Source organism: Berghia stephanieae, chromosome 1 (assembly GCF_034508935.2).
Source record: "Berghia stephanieae isolate SIO BIC M18660-M18661 chromosome 1, UCSD_Bste_1.3, whole genome shotgun sequence".
Classification (NCBI taxonomy): Eukaryota; Metazoa; Mollusca; class Gastropoda; order Nudibranchia; family Aeolidiidae; genus Berghia; species Berghia stephanieae.
In genome coordinates this window covers 15,134,829-15,151,202 of record NC_088360.1, presented here as the reverse complement: position 1 = coordinate 15,151,202, position 16,374 = coordinate 15,134,829, and the positions used below count along the sequence as shown (strand labels likewise).

General features: G+C 35.0%; 1 protein-coding gene across 2 annotated transcripts in view; it reads left to right on the top strand.

Annotated features, from left to right (window-relative positions):
• The first annotated feature begins 7,650 nt into the window (after nucleotides 1–7,650).
• Nucleotides 7,651–16,374, top strand: part of LOC144968821 (uncharacterized) — a 103,303-nt gene continuing 94,579 nt past the window's right edge. The window contains exon 1 of one of the 2 annotated variants that reach the window (XM_078907542.1): nucleotides 7,651–8,026. The gene's annotated coding sequence lies outside the window, so the exon portion shown is untranslated. Of the gene's footprint in view, nucleotides 8,027–12,501; nucleotides 12,746–16,374 lie in introns of those variants that run through there. The other variant, XM_078907532.1, reaches the window with a different exon arrangement.

The window sequence follows — 16,374 nt, the reverse complement described above, 5'->3', positions numbered from 1 at the left end:
AAAAGTATTCACTAATTAGAAATTAATTCGAGGGAAGGCTATAAAAGGAAAGACGATCTAATATTAGAAGGTAAAGTTTATCTAAGCCTACCGAAATATAACTGGAGTGAGATGAATTCAGTTCTTAATAAAATAAAATTTAATAAGATAATTGTGAACAACCTTTACTGTGACACCCCCCACCCACGTTTAAAATATACTCTTTAACCATTATGGGAAAGATAGATTTTACAAACGGAAGTAAATTTACTATCATGATACTCTAGCATTAATCCATTGTTATGATTTGTGCTACAATTAAATTATTTATTAACTAGACATGGAAATGTTTATATTAACGTAGGTATATGAATGGGTGACAATAACAATGAAAGATTGTGATTACAAATCATTGTGATGAACAACATGATGGCAATGTGATTACAAATCATTGTGATAAACAATAGTGATGGCAATGAAGCATGATTTAAGTCGATGATATGGAGGTAATTTACTAAATGAAATGAATGAAAATGTAAATGAAATATTGACATTTCAATTATTAATCATAAATGAGTGAAAATTCATAACAATGATAGATAAAGAGAAGATTTCCCAAATCATGAATGGGTATGGTATATATATATCCAAACAATACTCAATGTTACATTAAGTTGGGTCATCATGTTTACAAATAAAATTATCGAAATTGTGCGTTCTGATTTGGCATAGTTTGCGAGGTAACTAACAGTATGCATGGGAGGTTAAGTTATACCCTTCTCACGTGTTTATACTAATCGAGAAAGTAGGTCGGCGTGAATATTTTCACAGCCTGGTATGTGAGAGATACTGAAAGTGTAATTTTGCAAAAATAGACTCCACCTTAGTACTCTACTATTATTCATTTTGTTATTTCTTATGTACGTGAGTGGTTTATGGTCCGTTTCGACCACAAACTCTTTTAGCAGTAGATATCTGCTGAATGTCTTTAAAGCAAAGACGATGGCCAGTCCTTCACGCTCTATTACAGAGTATCGTGATTCTCTGTCCAATAATTTTCTGCTTGCATATAAGCAAGGCATTAGAGTTCCCTCATGTTCCTGTAATAGTACACCTGCGATGCCCTTATCAGACGCGTCAGTTCTTACAACAAATTCTTTTGATATGTCGGGTAATTTAAGAATTGGTTCTGAACAGAATAATGCCTTTAATTGGTTAAAGCTATTCTGACACGCTTCTGTCCAAACAATTTTGTTCGGTGACCCATTCTTTGTCAGATTTGTTAGCGGTGTCGCGATGTGCGCGAAGTTGTAAATGTATTTCCTGTAAAAATTTAGGAGCCCAAGTACTTTGCGTACTTCTTTTTTTGTCTTAGGTGGTTGCAATTGTGCGATTTTTGTTTGTTTTTCTGTCTCGGGTGTCTGTGTCCCATGACCAACGGTATGATTGATCCTGCATTTGAAGCTTCGATATTAGTAAACATAGGTTGCGACACTGTGTCTCTATCAAAATATTTTTTTAGCATATTTGCATGGAATGTCTTTGTTGTGTTGTTGATTTTAATCTCGTAATTAACATTAGATTTTACTGCTGTTATTTTGAATGGTCCTTTCCATGTAGCTAAAAGTTTACTCGAGTCATCGGGTAAGAGTATTAGTACTTTGTCACCAATCTCAAATTTTCTTGACTTGCTTTTTCGATCGGAGTATTCCTTGTATTTCTCTGCTTTTTTAGTGACGGATTCCTGTGCTAGCTTACACGTGTCCTCTATTCTGTCTTTCAGGTTTCTTACATATTCGTAAGCAAACATAATTTCGTTATTGTCCTCCTCATTCCCTTTACAAATGTCGGCTACTATATTGATCGGGCCGCGAGGTGATCGTCCATACATCAACTCAAATGGGGAGTAGCCTGTAGATTCTTGGGGTATTTCTCTATATGCAAATAGGATTGCTGGTAAGTATCTGTCCCAATCATCTGGTTTTTCTGCTGACACTTTTCTTAACATATTCTTTAGAGTGCCATTAAATCTTTCACAAAGACCATTTGCTTGGGGGTGGTAGGGGGTTGTGAATGAGTGTTGGATTCCCATGAGTTTCATGGTTTCATGCATCATATGTGATGTAAATTGGGGTCCATTGTCCGACAGTATCTCATTTGGTATGCCTATTCTAGTAAAAATTGTCATCAATGCTTCAGCTATGTGATCCGATGTAGTTGATTTCAATGCTATCGCTTCTGGCCACCTGGTTGCGTAATCGACTAGTGTTAGTATGTGTGTATGGTTTCTATCTGATTTTGTTAAAGGGCCTATAATGTCGATTGCAACTTTTTGAAAAACTTTTTCAATAACTGGGGTTGTCTCTAATGGCAATTTCGGTATTCTGCCTTTTGCGACTCTTCTTTGGCATGTGTCACACGATTTCACATATTCTCGGACGTCTTTAGTAATTCCAGGCCATGTGAAATTCTCGGATATTCTCTTCAATGTGGAAGAGCTCCCAAGATGTCCAGAAGTTATTGAATCGTGCGCTATTCCAAGGATTTTGTTTCTGTAAATACTCGGCGTGACCAGTTGTTTAGCTATTTTGTTTCTTTTCCTATGTAACCTGAACAGAATATCTTTTTCAATGATGTATTCAACTTTTGATTTCGTCCCTTTGTTTGCGATATTGAAATATGAAGTTAAAGTCGGGTCCTTTTTCTGTTCTTCAATGAACGTGTTCCTGTCAAATTGTTGTGGTTCAAGATAAATAGTCATTGGCTTCTCTGTTGTGTTAGTCATCTTTCTTGTTTCTGCTAGACAAGCTGTTTCTTGGTTAATGACCATTCTTTTACATCTGTTGGGTTGTCTTTAAGACCTTTTATATTGCCAACAATAACATCAGCGACGGGGTTGGGAAGTATACAGCATTCCACTATTCCTGTATAGTATGGGGTTTCTATGTACACGTTAGCTGTTTCAAAGGTTTCGACTGTGCCACTGAATGTGATGCATTGTACCGTTTTTCCAGTTTTGTCTTCGTCATTGATCAAAGATGCTTTTATTCCTACTGTACTGCATCCTGTGTCTCTCAATATTTTGCAATCAGTTCCATTAGCTTTGCCTTCACAAAAAAATAGCGATCCTGATTTGTGAGTTTGTGTTAAAAGTGACATACCTTTCACGCAATACACATTTATATTTTCTCCTGACATTACTCGTGTCTGATTATTTACACTGGTTTGGAGTGATGCATTTGCAGTTTCTTTCGGATATCCCACGATTTTGTAACATTTGTCTGCTGTGTAGCCTTTCATTCCACAATATTGACATTTAATTATAGGTTTGTTGGTTTTCTTATACTCAGTATTATTGTCAGTGCTATTTCTTGTTTTGTTTTGATAGGGTCGGCTATGGTCTCTATTGAACTGTTTGTTCCATGGTTTGTTACTATGATCATCTTGTTTCACTTGCGTGTTCCGAGTGATTGATCGGCTCGTTCTCTTTGAGTATTGAACTTTAGGTGTACATGGACTCTGAGCAGCAGCAGCGTAGTATGGTTCCTTCAATGTTCTGCTAAGGGGTGTCAATGGATGTGCGCTGTTAAAGTTTTCTGCGTAGATTTTTAATTTGTCCAAGTTTTCTGGCTTTCTCTCTTTAAAGAATGCGACTAAATCTGGGTTGCAAGCTTGATAGATTCGATTCTTCAGCGTGAGATAGTAAAGGCCTGCAAAGTCGTCTTGTTTTACGTTTGCCAACTCAAGCCACCGATTTAGAAATTGAGTAATTCGGTTCACGAATGTATTAAAGTCTTCTCCACTTTCCGGTTTTGCAGTGTGAAACCTTTCCTGGTAACCATCTTCCGTTAATCTAAATCTTTTTAGTAGAGCGTCTTTAATTTTTCCATAGTCATCTGCATCTTCAGTTGTTAAGGTATAGAAAACTTTTAGCGGTTCTCCAGATAAGCAGTTAATCAAGGCTGTGGCCCATTTGCTTTCTGGCCAACGATAACCTTTAGCCTGAACTTCGAATCGGTGTAAGAAGGATTCTAAACAGTCTGAGCGTTCATCGTATGTTGGCATGCGTGGAAGTTTCACGAAAAATTCATCACTATTATTATGTTTTCTTTCATGACCGGTTTTTGTTTTTTCAATTTCCAGCATCATTTGGGTCCTTTTGGTTTCTTCTTCTGCTAAAGCTATTTGTCTTTTTAGTTCCCTTTCTTGGACTCTTTCTTCTCGTTCTTCTCTACGTATTCTTTCTTCATTTTCTTCTCTACGAATTCTTTCTTCATTTTCTTCTCTACGAATTCTTTCTTCATTTTCTTCTCTACGAATTCTTTCTTCGTGTTCTTTTTCTTCTTTACGAATTCTTTCTTCATTTTCTTCTCTACGAATTCTTTCTTCATGTTCTTTTTCTTCTTTTACTTTCTCTTCGCACCATGAAAATATTCTTTCCTGGGGTATTTCTAAGTCCTTTGCGAGACTTAAGTATCTTTTATATGCTTCCATGTTGCAATAAATTAGTTACGATATTTTATATATATTATATTGACAGGATACTGTTACTGACTGTTTTATTTATTTACACTTACTGGAATGAACTGTTCTATTTTTAGAAATCTCTCTCTCTTATTTCAACTTATTATGTATGTTGAATTTGATGCCTTTTATCGTTATATCTTATAAAGCAATGTGTCAATACAATGCGCAGTTATTATGACTTGTGTCAATAACAATGTGTCAATCGCGTGTACTCTAAACTATGTTACTACGAAAAATGTATCACCAATGTGTGTGACTCGTCGTTAGTTTGTGTACAATTATTCGCAATGACGCTAATATACTAGAGTGTGATAACAATAATAGGATGCCAAAATAATCCCAAGTTATCTATCACTAAATATAACACGACGGCTAGTAGACTCCTTTTATTATTATTTAGTTTTTAAAGACTCACTTTTCAGAACATAATATTTAAGTGGTTTTCGGTAACAGTAATATGCCAAAAATGCATTTAAAACAAATCACTATGCAAAACAAATCACGATGTCTATAGTTACTATGTGATGCCCAACTCATGTAAAAGAGAATAATGAAGGATATATTTACCAACTCAGTTCGTGGCTGGGACCTCTCTCTTGTTCAATGGTTGTTCAACAATTGTAATTAGGCATTGAAGAGTGTTTAACAGTGATGTCTGAAATACAAAACAATAAAATATCGTAAGATTTACAATAGTTACAAAATGTGTTCACAACACTGAGTGATTGGATGATAGGTGAATGAATCGTTATGGAATGTAAACATATTGAAAACAATTCATGAATGAGGCAAACAACAAAATGAAATGAGTGATATAATAACAAAGTGGACAAGGAATGAATGAATGAATGAAAAACTGAGTGAATAGATGAATGAATGAATGGATAATGTATGAATGAAAGAATGAAGGGAGGAATAAATGTATGAATGATTGGATAAATGAGTGAATAAACGAATGAATGGATGAATGAATGAATGAATGAATAAATGAATGAACAATGAATGAATGAATAATTTATAAATGAATAAATGAATGAAGGAATGAATCAATAAAATGCTATTCAATTTGAATGAAAGAATGAATGGATAAATTGCTATTCCATTTAAATGAAGAAATGAAAAAGAAAAAAAATTAATCCTGTAAATAGGGAGTTCAATTAAAATATGATCAAGTGGGGCAATTAAGAGTTTTACAATTTAAACTTTAAGGTTAGATGAAATAGATATAAGTAACTAAATAAATTCAATTCTTTATATGTGTCCCCTCCAAAATGTCATGGTCTCAAGTGAGTAAAGAGCTACTCGACTATGCATAAAGATATATGTAGAATGAGGCCCCAGAATTTACTAGTTACTATAAATGAAAAACAATTAACGATTTGTTTACAATGAAATAAAAATAATGATGAAATTTAATTAAAAGAGATAAACAGTGATCGTGGCAGTTACAAATAGAGATATGAATATTTTACGTAACTTATGATAATATGTCAGGTTCGTAAGTTTACGTTTCCAGGCAGTTGATGGGCTTGGATGATCTATTCCTCTGATAACAGGATTGGACTCGTAAAATTCCACTTCCAGGCAATTGGTAAGAAGTTATTGTGTAGTCCTTTGACAGCGGGCTTGGGTTTGATCCTTGAAGATTATACAATCAAAGTTAAAAGCTCCGGCGTCTTAATGGTGTAGATATAATATCTACAAAGTCCCAAAAGATAAAAATCTTCCAGTATATATATAGGAATAGAGCGACTGGCCGTCCGGCATAGATTGTGGAGAGAAAGTGAGTGTAGAATATTAGACCTATCAGCTTTTATAATAAATGGCTACGTGACAGAATGTAGAACGAAAAGTATTCACTAATTAGAAATTAATTCGAGGGAAGGCTATAAAAGGAAAGACGATCTAATATTAGAAGGTAAAGTTTATCTAAGCCTACCGAAATATAACTGGAGTGAGATGAATTCAGTTCTTAATAAAATAAAATTTAATAAGATAATTGTGAACAACCTTTACTGTGACAATTATATATATATATATATATATATATATATATATATATATATATATATATATATATATATATATATATATATATATGTGTGTGTGTGTGTGTGTATGTGTGTGTGTGTTTGTATGTATGTGTGTGTGTTGGTTGATTGATAGCAATGACATTTCTCCATAGATTTCAAAGATTTTTTGAAACTTAATTAATTAATATAAGTCTGTGCATACATGTCATAATTGATGAAAAATACAGGTACAGTGATACTTTTAAACGTCCCCCCGCAATAATGACAATTGAAAGAATGCCTTTTGCATTAAAAAAAAATAGTTAAAATGGATAATGTTTGTTGTAGAGGAAGTGCCATAATTCTTATCATCTTTATCATGCAGGTAATAATAATAATCTTCAGAAACTATGAAGGTTATTATTATTATTATTATTATTATTATTATTATTATTATTATTATTATTATTATTGTTTATTATTATTATATTATGAGTTTTATAATAATAATAATAATAATAATAATAATAATAATAATAATAATAATAATAATAATAATAATAATATAATTATTATTATTATTATTATTATTATTATTATTATTATTATTATTATTATTATTATTATTATTATTATTATTATTATCATTATTATTATTATTATTATCATGATTACTCAAAACTCTCCCCGGAACCCAAGATCAAAAAATTGTGAGTGACATGGTGATAACCTGGGTTCCATACCAGCAATCAATGACGTTGCAATCTGTATTCTATAAACTCGAGTATGACAAAAGATTAATGGAAACAAATAAGAGATAAAGATATATATCATGACACACACACACACACACACACACAGAGAGAGAGAGAGAGAGAGAGAGAGAGAGAGAGAGAGAGAGAGAGAGAGAGAGAGAGAGAGAGAGGCGAGATATCCAGTTTGTCTCCGTTCCTCGCGGCTCTCTAGGTCTCAGAGTTGTTGCGACGTTTTCTCTCCTGTATCCCTCTTCGATCCCGAATATAACCCTCACACAAATACACGCACTAATTTATCATAAACACACACACACACTCATTAATAAACACACACACACACACACGCTTATACACACATTCCATTCGTTACGCGGTTTACCTATATTATTTCCCTCACACACAGCAGAAATACTCTCTCACACACACATACACACACACACACACACACACACTCAGGCGGTCACACGCAGGCACTAATTTTACGAGAGATTATCAATAGGCACCAATGAGAATATATGTCGTTGATCATTGAAATAAACACTAAAGCAAGACAAAGTTGGTTTCACGTGTTTTAAATGGTTATGTTTTGGTTAAATGGGATTACGCGAAGGTTTTAATCCATAACTTACCATTCACTACAACCAGTTTACGTTCCATCGCCACTTCTAGTACATTAAGATCTTGACTGATTCTGCGTTAATTTGGATAAAAATACGTTCTGTGTGTTTCTTTCTTTTGGAATAATGCTATAAGGTATGTAAACCAAACTGCTCTAAGTTTAGGTATATAAAGCTACAAGAAGAAACTGTGAACTGTGAAAACAAAAATTAATGTAACAGTACTAAAATAGAACAAAATACCTAACTTTAAACGATATTGGCGTGAAGTGCTAAGCAATTTGTTGTTTTCTTGAAACTGCAGCATTCATATTTTTACAAACAAAACTGCTGTAAATTGATATTTTTAAAAACATTTTGACAAGAAGGCTTTTACTTAAAATAGCGATCGATTAAGATGTCACTTAACTTATCAAAGAGTCTCAGACAGGAGAATTCCAAGTCAAAAGGTATCAAAGTAATGAATCTCACATAAAAAAAACTTAAACTAGATAATTCCAAGTAAAAAAGTCTTAAACCAGACATTCCAAGTTAGAAAGTCTCAAACCAACGAGCTTCAAGTCAAAAGGTCTCAAACCAGACAATTCCAAGTCAAAAAGTCTCAAACCAGACGAGTCCAAGTCAAAAGGTCTCAAACCAGACAATTCCAAGACAAAAAGTCTCAAACCAGACGAGTCCAAGTCAAAAGGTCTCAAACCAGACAATTCCAAGACAAAAAGTCTCAAACCAGACAATTCCAAGACAAAAATTCTCAAACCAGACAATTCCAAGACAAAAAGTCTCAAACCAGACGAGTCCAAGTCAAAAGGTCTCAAACCAGACAATTCCAAGACAAAAAGTCTCAAACCAGACAATTCCAAGACAAAAAGCCTCAAAATTCAACCTCAGACTTTCTGAAACGTTGAATGTCTTCTTAATCGACAGAAAACTAAAGTTGTCTTTTGTCATTGCAGGACAGTATAAATGTGCTCCACCTCCTCAACACGGGTATTATGTTGAACTTAGTTTAGAGACTAAAATGTGAATTTAGAGCCATGAGTATAGTTATTTCGGATCGGAAAGTCGAGGGTTCAAGTCCAGTTCTGAGCAGCGTGTATTTGAGTTATTGACAAAGGCTCTTTAATCCATTTATTTCTCCGTACGCGGGTATAAAATGAGCACATGGCCGTTAACAGCCTTGTCTCTGTCCAAAAAAATTTGTAATATTGTCCGACATGTTAAATATTGCTGTTGGTTAGGTATCCCTTGTAAATAGCTTTGAGCAGTTTTAGTAGGTATTGCGCTATATACACAGTTACACAATTATAAAGGGCCCGCTAATCTATATCACCTCATAAAAAATAATATAATGAAAACCCTAAATCGATGGACTTTTATATAAGACAATATCTTGATGTGCTCTAAGTCACTGGAATCTCAAGCCATTAGCAACTCTGAACAAGTAAGGCGAGACATGCAGTCAATAAGGTGCTACTATATAAAATGAGAGCTTTTATAAAGTGAAATGTCTGGGGAAGACGCTCGAACCGCCATATAATAATATTAAATCATTTAATTTAGCGCCCGTTTTCAGGGAACATACAGCTCTGGGAGCACATTGAAATAAAATATTAATTATTACGTTCAATTTCTCACTCACACACAATACACACACTCACACACACACAAACACACACACACAGATGTAAGTAATGTGACAATTCATAATTACAAGATGAAGATTCTATAATCAAAAGAGAAGTAATATTTAAACAAATGTCATTTTAATTGAGTTTTAAAAGTTTCCTCAGAATCGCTTACTTTGATTTTAAGATCAAAAGGAAGAGTTTCATTGCAATGAAAACAACGTACATATTATAAGACCTAGATATCAGCAAATCGCTTGGAACTTCTTTTTGAGGCATTTAAAAAATGGTATCAGTAGATCAAAGTCTGCGTTTAGGGTCATATAAGAGGTTTCAAGCCAACAACAGCCTGGTACGCATTGCATTCCTATGATGGATAAATATGAGTAAGAGCCTTTTTCACAGAATCAACTATTTCTCCCTCCCTCCCCCCCCCCTCTCTCTCTCTCTCTCTCTCTCTCTCTTTCTCTCTCTATCTATCTATCTATCTCTCTCTCTCTCTCTCTCTCTATATATATATATATATATATATATATTATTATTTAAAATATTTACCACAATGTTTGGGGCAGTCTACATCGATGTTTCAGGCTTAATTTGCCATCTTCAGGACTGAGTTGTTTTGTTGACTGTTGTTGTTTCTTGAAGTGGTTCCGGTTTGAAGTTAATTAAGAGGAATTTGCGCCGATGGGGACACTTTCCGTAGATCTCATTTTTCATGTTGAGTGTGGCTTCATGAGGTTGTTTGATTATGGTATATTTTTCTTCCAGGCATAAGCTACCAAGCCACAGTCACAGAAACTAAAACAAACAAGCAAGAAAAATATGTAGGACTAACAGAAAATAATTTCAAAACAAGATACAACCTCCACACCTCAACATTTAGAAACACTAACAAAAAAACATCCACAAAACTCAGCGAACATATTTGGAAATTAAAAGACAACAAAATAGACCACAACATTTCATGGAAAATTTTATCTAAAGCAACAGGATACACACCAACATCAAAACAATGTAGCTTATGCCTGGAAGAAAAATATACCATAATCAAACAACCTCATGAAGCCACACTCAACATGAAAAATGAGATCTACGGAAAGTGTCCCCATCGGCGCAAATTCCTCTTAATTAACTTCAAACCGGAACCACTTCAAGAAACAACAACAGTCAACAAAACAACTCAGTCCTGAAGATGGCAAATTAAGCCTGAAACATCGATGTAGACTGCCCCAAACATTGTGGTAAATATTTTAAATAATAATTCGCTCCATTACTACATGTCGAGCACTTTTCGTACCATATTTGTATCAAACACGATTCAATATATATATATATATATATATATATATATATATATATATACTCACACAGATATACGCTCACACAGACGGCGAGAGAGAGAGAGAGAGAGAGAGAGAGAGAGAGAGAGAGAGAGAGAGAGAGAGAGAGAGAGAGAGAGAGAATGTCTTTATATGTACATCTCCTTTTAATCGGTCTTACAAAAATGTAAAAAGGCGTTTGTGAGTTGATGGCAAAATTGACTGTATGGTAAGGCATTGATTTTCTTTTTCCTTTACTTCCCTGACTAATACCTATTTCCGGTTCGTTGTCATGGACGCTGCTCGTATCAAACGTTCCACAAATAAATATGCTGTTCCTGTCTTTCTGCTCCTTCAACCCCAATTCGATCACTCTTTCTCTTTTTGTCTTTCTCTCTCTCTCCTCTCTCTCTCTCTCTCTTTCTCTCTCTCTCTCTCTCTCTCTCTATCTATCTATATATATATATATATATATATATATATATATATATATACTCACAAAGATATACGCTCACACAGACGGCGGGAGAGAGAGAGAGAGAGAGAGAGAGAGAGAGAGAGGGAGAGAGAGAGAAAGAAAGAAAGAGAGAGAGAAAGAAAGAAAGATAGAGAGAGAGAAAGAAAGAAAGAGAGAGAGAGAAAGAGAGAGAGAGAGAGAGAGACAGAGAGAGAGAGAGAGAGAGAGAGAGAGAGAGAGAGAGAATGTCTTTATATGTACATCTCCTTTTAATCGGTCTTACAAAAATGTAAAAAGGCGTTTGTGTGTTGATGGCAAAATTGACTGTATGGTAAGGCATTGATTTTCTTTTTCCTTTACTTCCCTGACTAATACCTATTTCCGGTTCGTTGTCATGGATGCTGCTCCTATCAAACGTTCCACAAATAAATATGCTGTTCCTGTCTTTCTGCTCCTTCAACCCCAATTCGATCACTCTTTCTCTTTTTGTCTTTCTCTCTCTCTTCTCTCTCCCTCTCTGTCTCTCTCTCTTTGTCTGTCATTCTCATCTTTCTGTCTTTTCTCTCCTCTTTCTTCTTCTCACTCTTTTTCTTTCCCTATCCCATTCTTTCTCCCTCCTTTTCTTTCTTTCTCTCGCACTTTTCTTCTCTCCTACTCCTTTTTTTTCTCTTCATTCTCGCTTTGTCTCCTTCCTATCCCGACTCTCACTCTCTCTCTCTCTCTCTCTCTCTCTCTCTCTCTCTCTCTATATATATATATATATATATATATATATATATATATATATATATTATTCTTGATCTCGTTCTTTCGTTCTCCATCTCTCCCTATCTCGCCACCCTCTCTTTCACACAATTACATACACACACACGCACGCGCACACAAACACACATACACACAGACTGAGAGAGTTAGACACACACAAATATGTATATATATACATATATATATGGTACTGGACTGGTATATATGTATATATATATATATAATATATATATATATATAATATATATATATACACGGACACACACACAAACACACACACACACAAACGCGCAAAAGCACACACATAAGCCTATGAGAGTCCCCTCACAACAAATACACTCTCATCATCTTGTTACCAGGCCATCCTTGTTTACTAATGCATACGTCCCTAACGATACGGCCTGTGTTCTCGCTCACCTTGTCACGGAAAGCACGCGCACACAACAACCAAACGGATGAGCATTACAATACTTGTCAGACAGTCTAAGCGTGTGACTGCCATATAGATCTTCTTGTGGTTCCATCTCAGGATATCATTCGTGACACCACAATGGAATAAAATACTTGCAGTTGTTAATTCTTTTTGCCAGCCAAATAAGGCATCTAAATCTAAAGGATTATATAACTGATTCACATTTAAATGTTGACTTGGCTCACCACTCTTGGTATTCTACGAGTCATAACAGGTCAGTAATTTACTAAACCACATGCTTCCATTACATGATGTTCCAGTACATTGTTTGATGTGTAGCCTTTGTAAACTCATAACCTCTTACTTTCCAAAACATTACATCACAACACAAATTTACGATTACCAAAAGTGAACAGAAAAAGGAGATGCATACGATAGTTCTTAAGGTCACAATATATGTTTATTGATCTGATTGAGTGTGCTATTGATTAAAATTCATGGCTCATGGCGATATAGTGTGGGAATTCAATGAAATTGAAAAAAATATTAATTTTAAAAAATTGAATTTATTGATATATATCTCAATTCATTGTTTATAACTGTTAGAAAATAATCACTACATATTAAGTTTGTTTTATTGCCCAATTGCCTTCATTTTCCAATTAATTTTAGGATACATTTTCCAATTTTTCTCTGTATGAATATTTCATAAATTTCCCCTCACAAATAAATGTACTCTGAGATGGCTCAGCTTAACCCTTCAAAATTAACTATGCTTTTTGTTCTAATATTAATCAGAGGCGTTTTTAAACATAATGATTATGCTTTTAAAAAATATATATTCTTTGTTTTCCGAAATTGATTTTTTCTCCAAAAAATTGTTTCATTAAGTCACTACGAGTCTTTATTTAAGAAAACGTCTCTGTATTTATTAAATAACATTGTTATCTAAGTATGTATTAGACTTCCAATTCGATTGATTTAACTGACCCTTATCTTGGCAAATATTCTCAAACCTGGGGCTCGCGAGATCCCAGGTTTGAGAGTTTTTGTCAAGATAGGGTCAGTTACATCGATCGAAATTGGAAGGACGATTTTTCTGGCTAGGTATGTAAATCCGTGTCTTTTCTTTCTTTTTTTTTAACGGTGTCTTTCCAGAGTACGGGAGGTAACTGGTTAAAATTCAAATTTTAGCTTAGGGTTTAAATCGACATAATAACGTTTTCAAACCGTTGGTCCCCTGGACCTGAGCCGTTTCCACTCCATGACAGTCAATGGGAACGATCTATATTCACGTTTTTGTCCAACTGACTCATCCATCACACGATTTATGCTGTCCAGATTAGGATATTTCTTCATAGATGCAAAACCGCTGCCTTGTGTATAAACGTTGTAAACAACCCCTTGGGTCAAACTGTACTAAATTTACTTATTACAATGGTGAATGTTTTGAAAACTGTGAACACGTTTTATCATGTAGGTATTTTGAGCACATTTTACAACTGGAAAAATAATATAAATCGTCCTCATTCAGCGTCGAAAAAGTTCCCAGATAGGGGAAGGGAAGAGGGGGGTGAGTGGAAGAGAAACAAAAGATACACAAAAAATATTTTTTAGTGCGTTTAGGTGAAATATTCACCTAATCTGCCCGTCAGAATAACCATATCATCACACAAAACTATTGTTGTTGATTTCACTTAGTATGGCAAGCGACAATTTTCACATTACTATCATCATGATCAGTAAAAACGTATCGACACATTGCATAGAAATGGAGTTTACGTAATATAGATAGTATGCAGATGACGTCACTCAGGCCTTTGTTATTGTTTTTGCCATCCGCGTTTGTGAGTTGTTCTCACTAAACTGTATTAACCAGACTACAAATGTTCATGGTTACACAGAGTTTGTGTGTTGGTCCGTTATACTTCCGGATGGCAATGTTGTGAACTCCTTGGCCAAGCGCATTCTATCTATATATTAAAGTGACCAAATATCACTTACAAAATTATGTGAAATAAACGACCCTATCTCGGACCCTTAGTGAGTGCTAATCACCCGCTTGCGATCTAACGACACTAGAAAGAACCGAGTGACATCAGCTAAATTTATTCTACAGTTTGTTATCGTGATCAAGTCCTAATCCACGATCAGGAGATTCCTGTCCATAGCATATGCCTTCCGACACATACATGTATGAAAAGCCATAAAAACTTAATACATCCCATATATATATATATATATATATATATATATATATATATATATATATATATATATATATATATATATATATGTGTGTGTGTGTGTCTGTGTGTGTCTGTGTGTATAATAATAATAACTAGTGCGGGGCGGTCCTTGGCAAGCTTAAGGACCACGGTCCTACGGTCCTTGGGAAATGAAGACCGCAAGGACCGGTCTAGGACCGGTCTCTAGACCGGTCCGTTCATTCTTGAACCGTTAAAGACCGCTACACGATGAAAACCGTGGCCTACAGGAGTAAAACACACGGAGTAGTCACACTCATTTCAAATTGTAACCTAATTAGAGAAGAGGGGTGATGCCTTCTTTATTTGCTCACCGTACTTCATTGTTACTTCGATAATTTAATAAAATTTGAAATTTATCCCCATTAACGGAGATAATGGCATCGCCCAAGGCGTTGATCGACTTGTTCGTGGCGTTGATACACACACGCAACTCCTACCCCCCCCCCCCCCCCCACACACACACACACATTAGAGGGCAGCGAGCATTGAAGAGTAAGAGAGAGACGTGAAGTTATAATAAGAGGGGGTGGATGAGGTGATAAGAGGGGTCGATGGTGACTTTTCGCCAGATCTAACAAACTCAGCTACCCATTCATTGTGAGTAGACAGGGATTCAGAAAAAAATCGACTGCACCCGGGATCGATCTCTGGCCCTTTGCGTATAAAGAGAGTGCTCTATCAACTGAGCTATCGGGGTCCCCAAATATTCTATTGGACCTTTTAAAAATACAGACGTTATAACTGGTTTTTTTGGACGGAAGAAACTAATGAAACTCATATTACTTGATTAGTTAAAACACCAAACGAAATTTTAATATTATTGTATTATTTTAAATGACAACAATGCGATAGAAAGGAGTGGCGACAAGAGATGGACAAAAGAAAACAAAAAATCAGACTTGCAACTTGCTAGGTTCGACACACACACACACACACACACACACACACACACACACACATCTTTAGTAGTCACATACATTTCAAACAATAACCCATTAGAGAAGAGGGGTCATGCCTTCATCATAGATCATTGTCATTGCGATCATTATGGTGTAGTAAATTTTGAAATTTACCCCGTATAATGGAATCGTCCAAGGCGTGCGCCTCCTGTTCCCCCCATCTCACACACGAAAGGGCGGTTTGCGGAGTGGAGGGAGGTGGTCGTCTGCCTCTATGGTCGTCTGTGTCGTTTAGTGTATGGCAAAGGGGGTGGGTGCGATTAATTAAGTGGGATGGGTGGTGATTGGTGGAAGATAGGCAAAGGACCGAGGCAACGAATCGCTGGGGAAGTAGTATGGCGCGAGACCGTTGAAAGGTGATAAGAAGTGAGGACCGCCGGCGGTCTTCCTCTTTGGGACTGGACCACGGTTCACAGCTAAAAGACCGTGGGACCGGTCCTCGGTCCGGTCCTCAGCGCGGCACTAATAATAACAATAATAATAATAATTAAAAAAACATTATTATTATTATTATTATTATTATTATTATTATTATTATTATTATTATTATTATTATTATTATTATTATTATTATATTATTATTATTATTATTTATTATTATTATTATTATTATTATTATTATTATTATTATTATTATTATTATTATTATTATTATTATTATTATTATATTATTA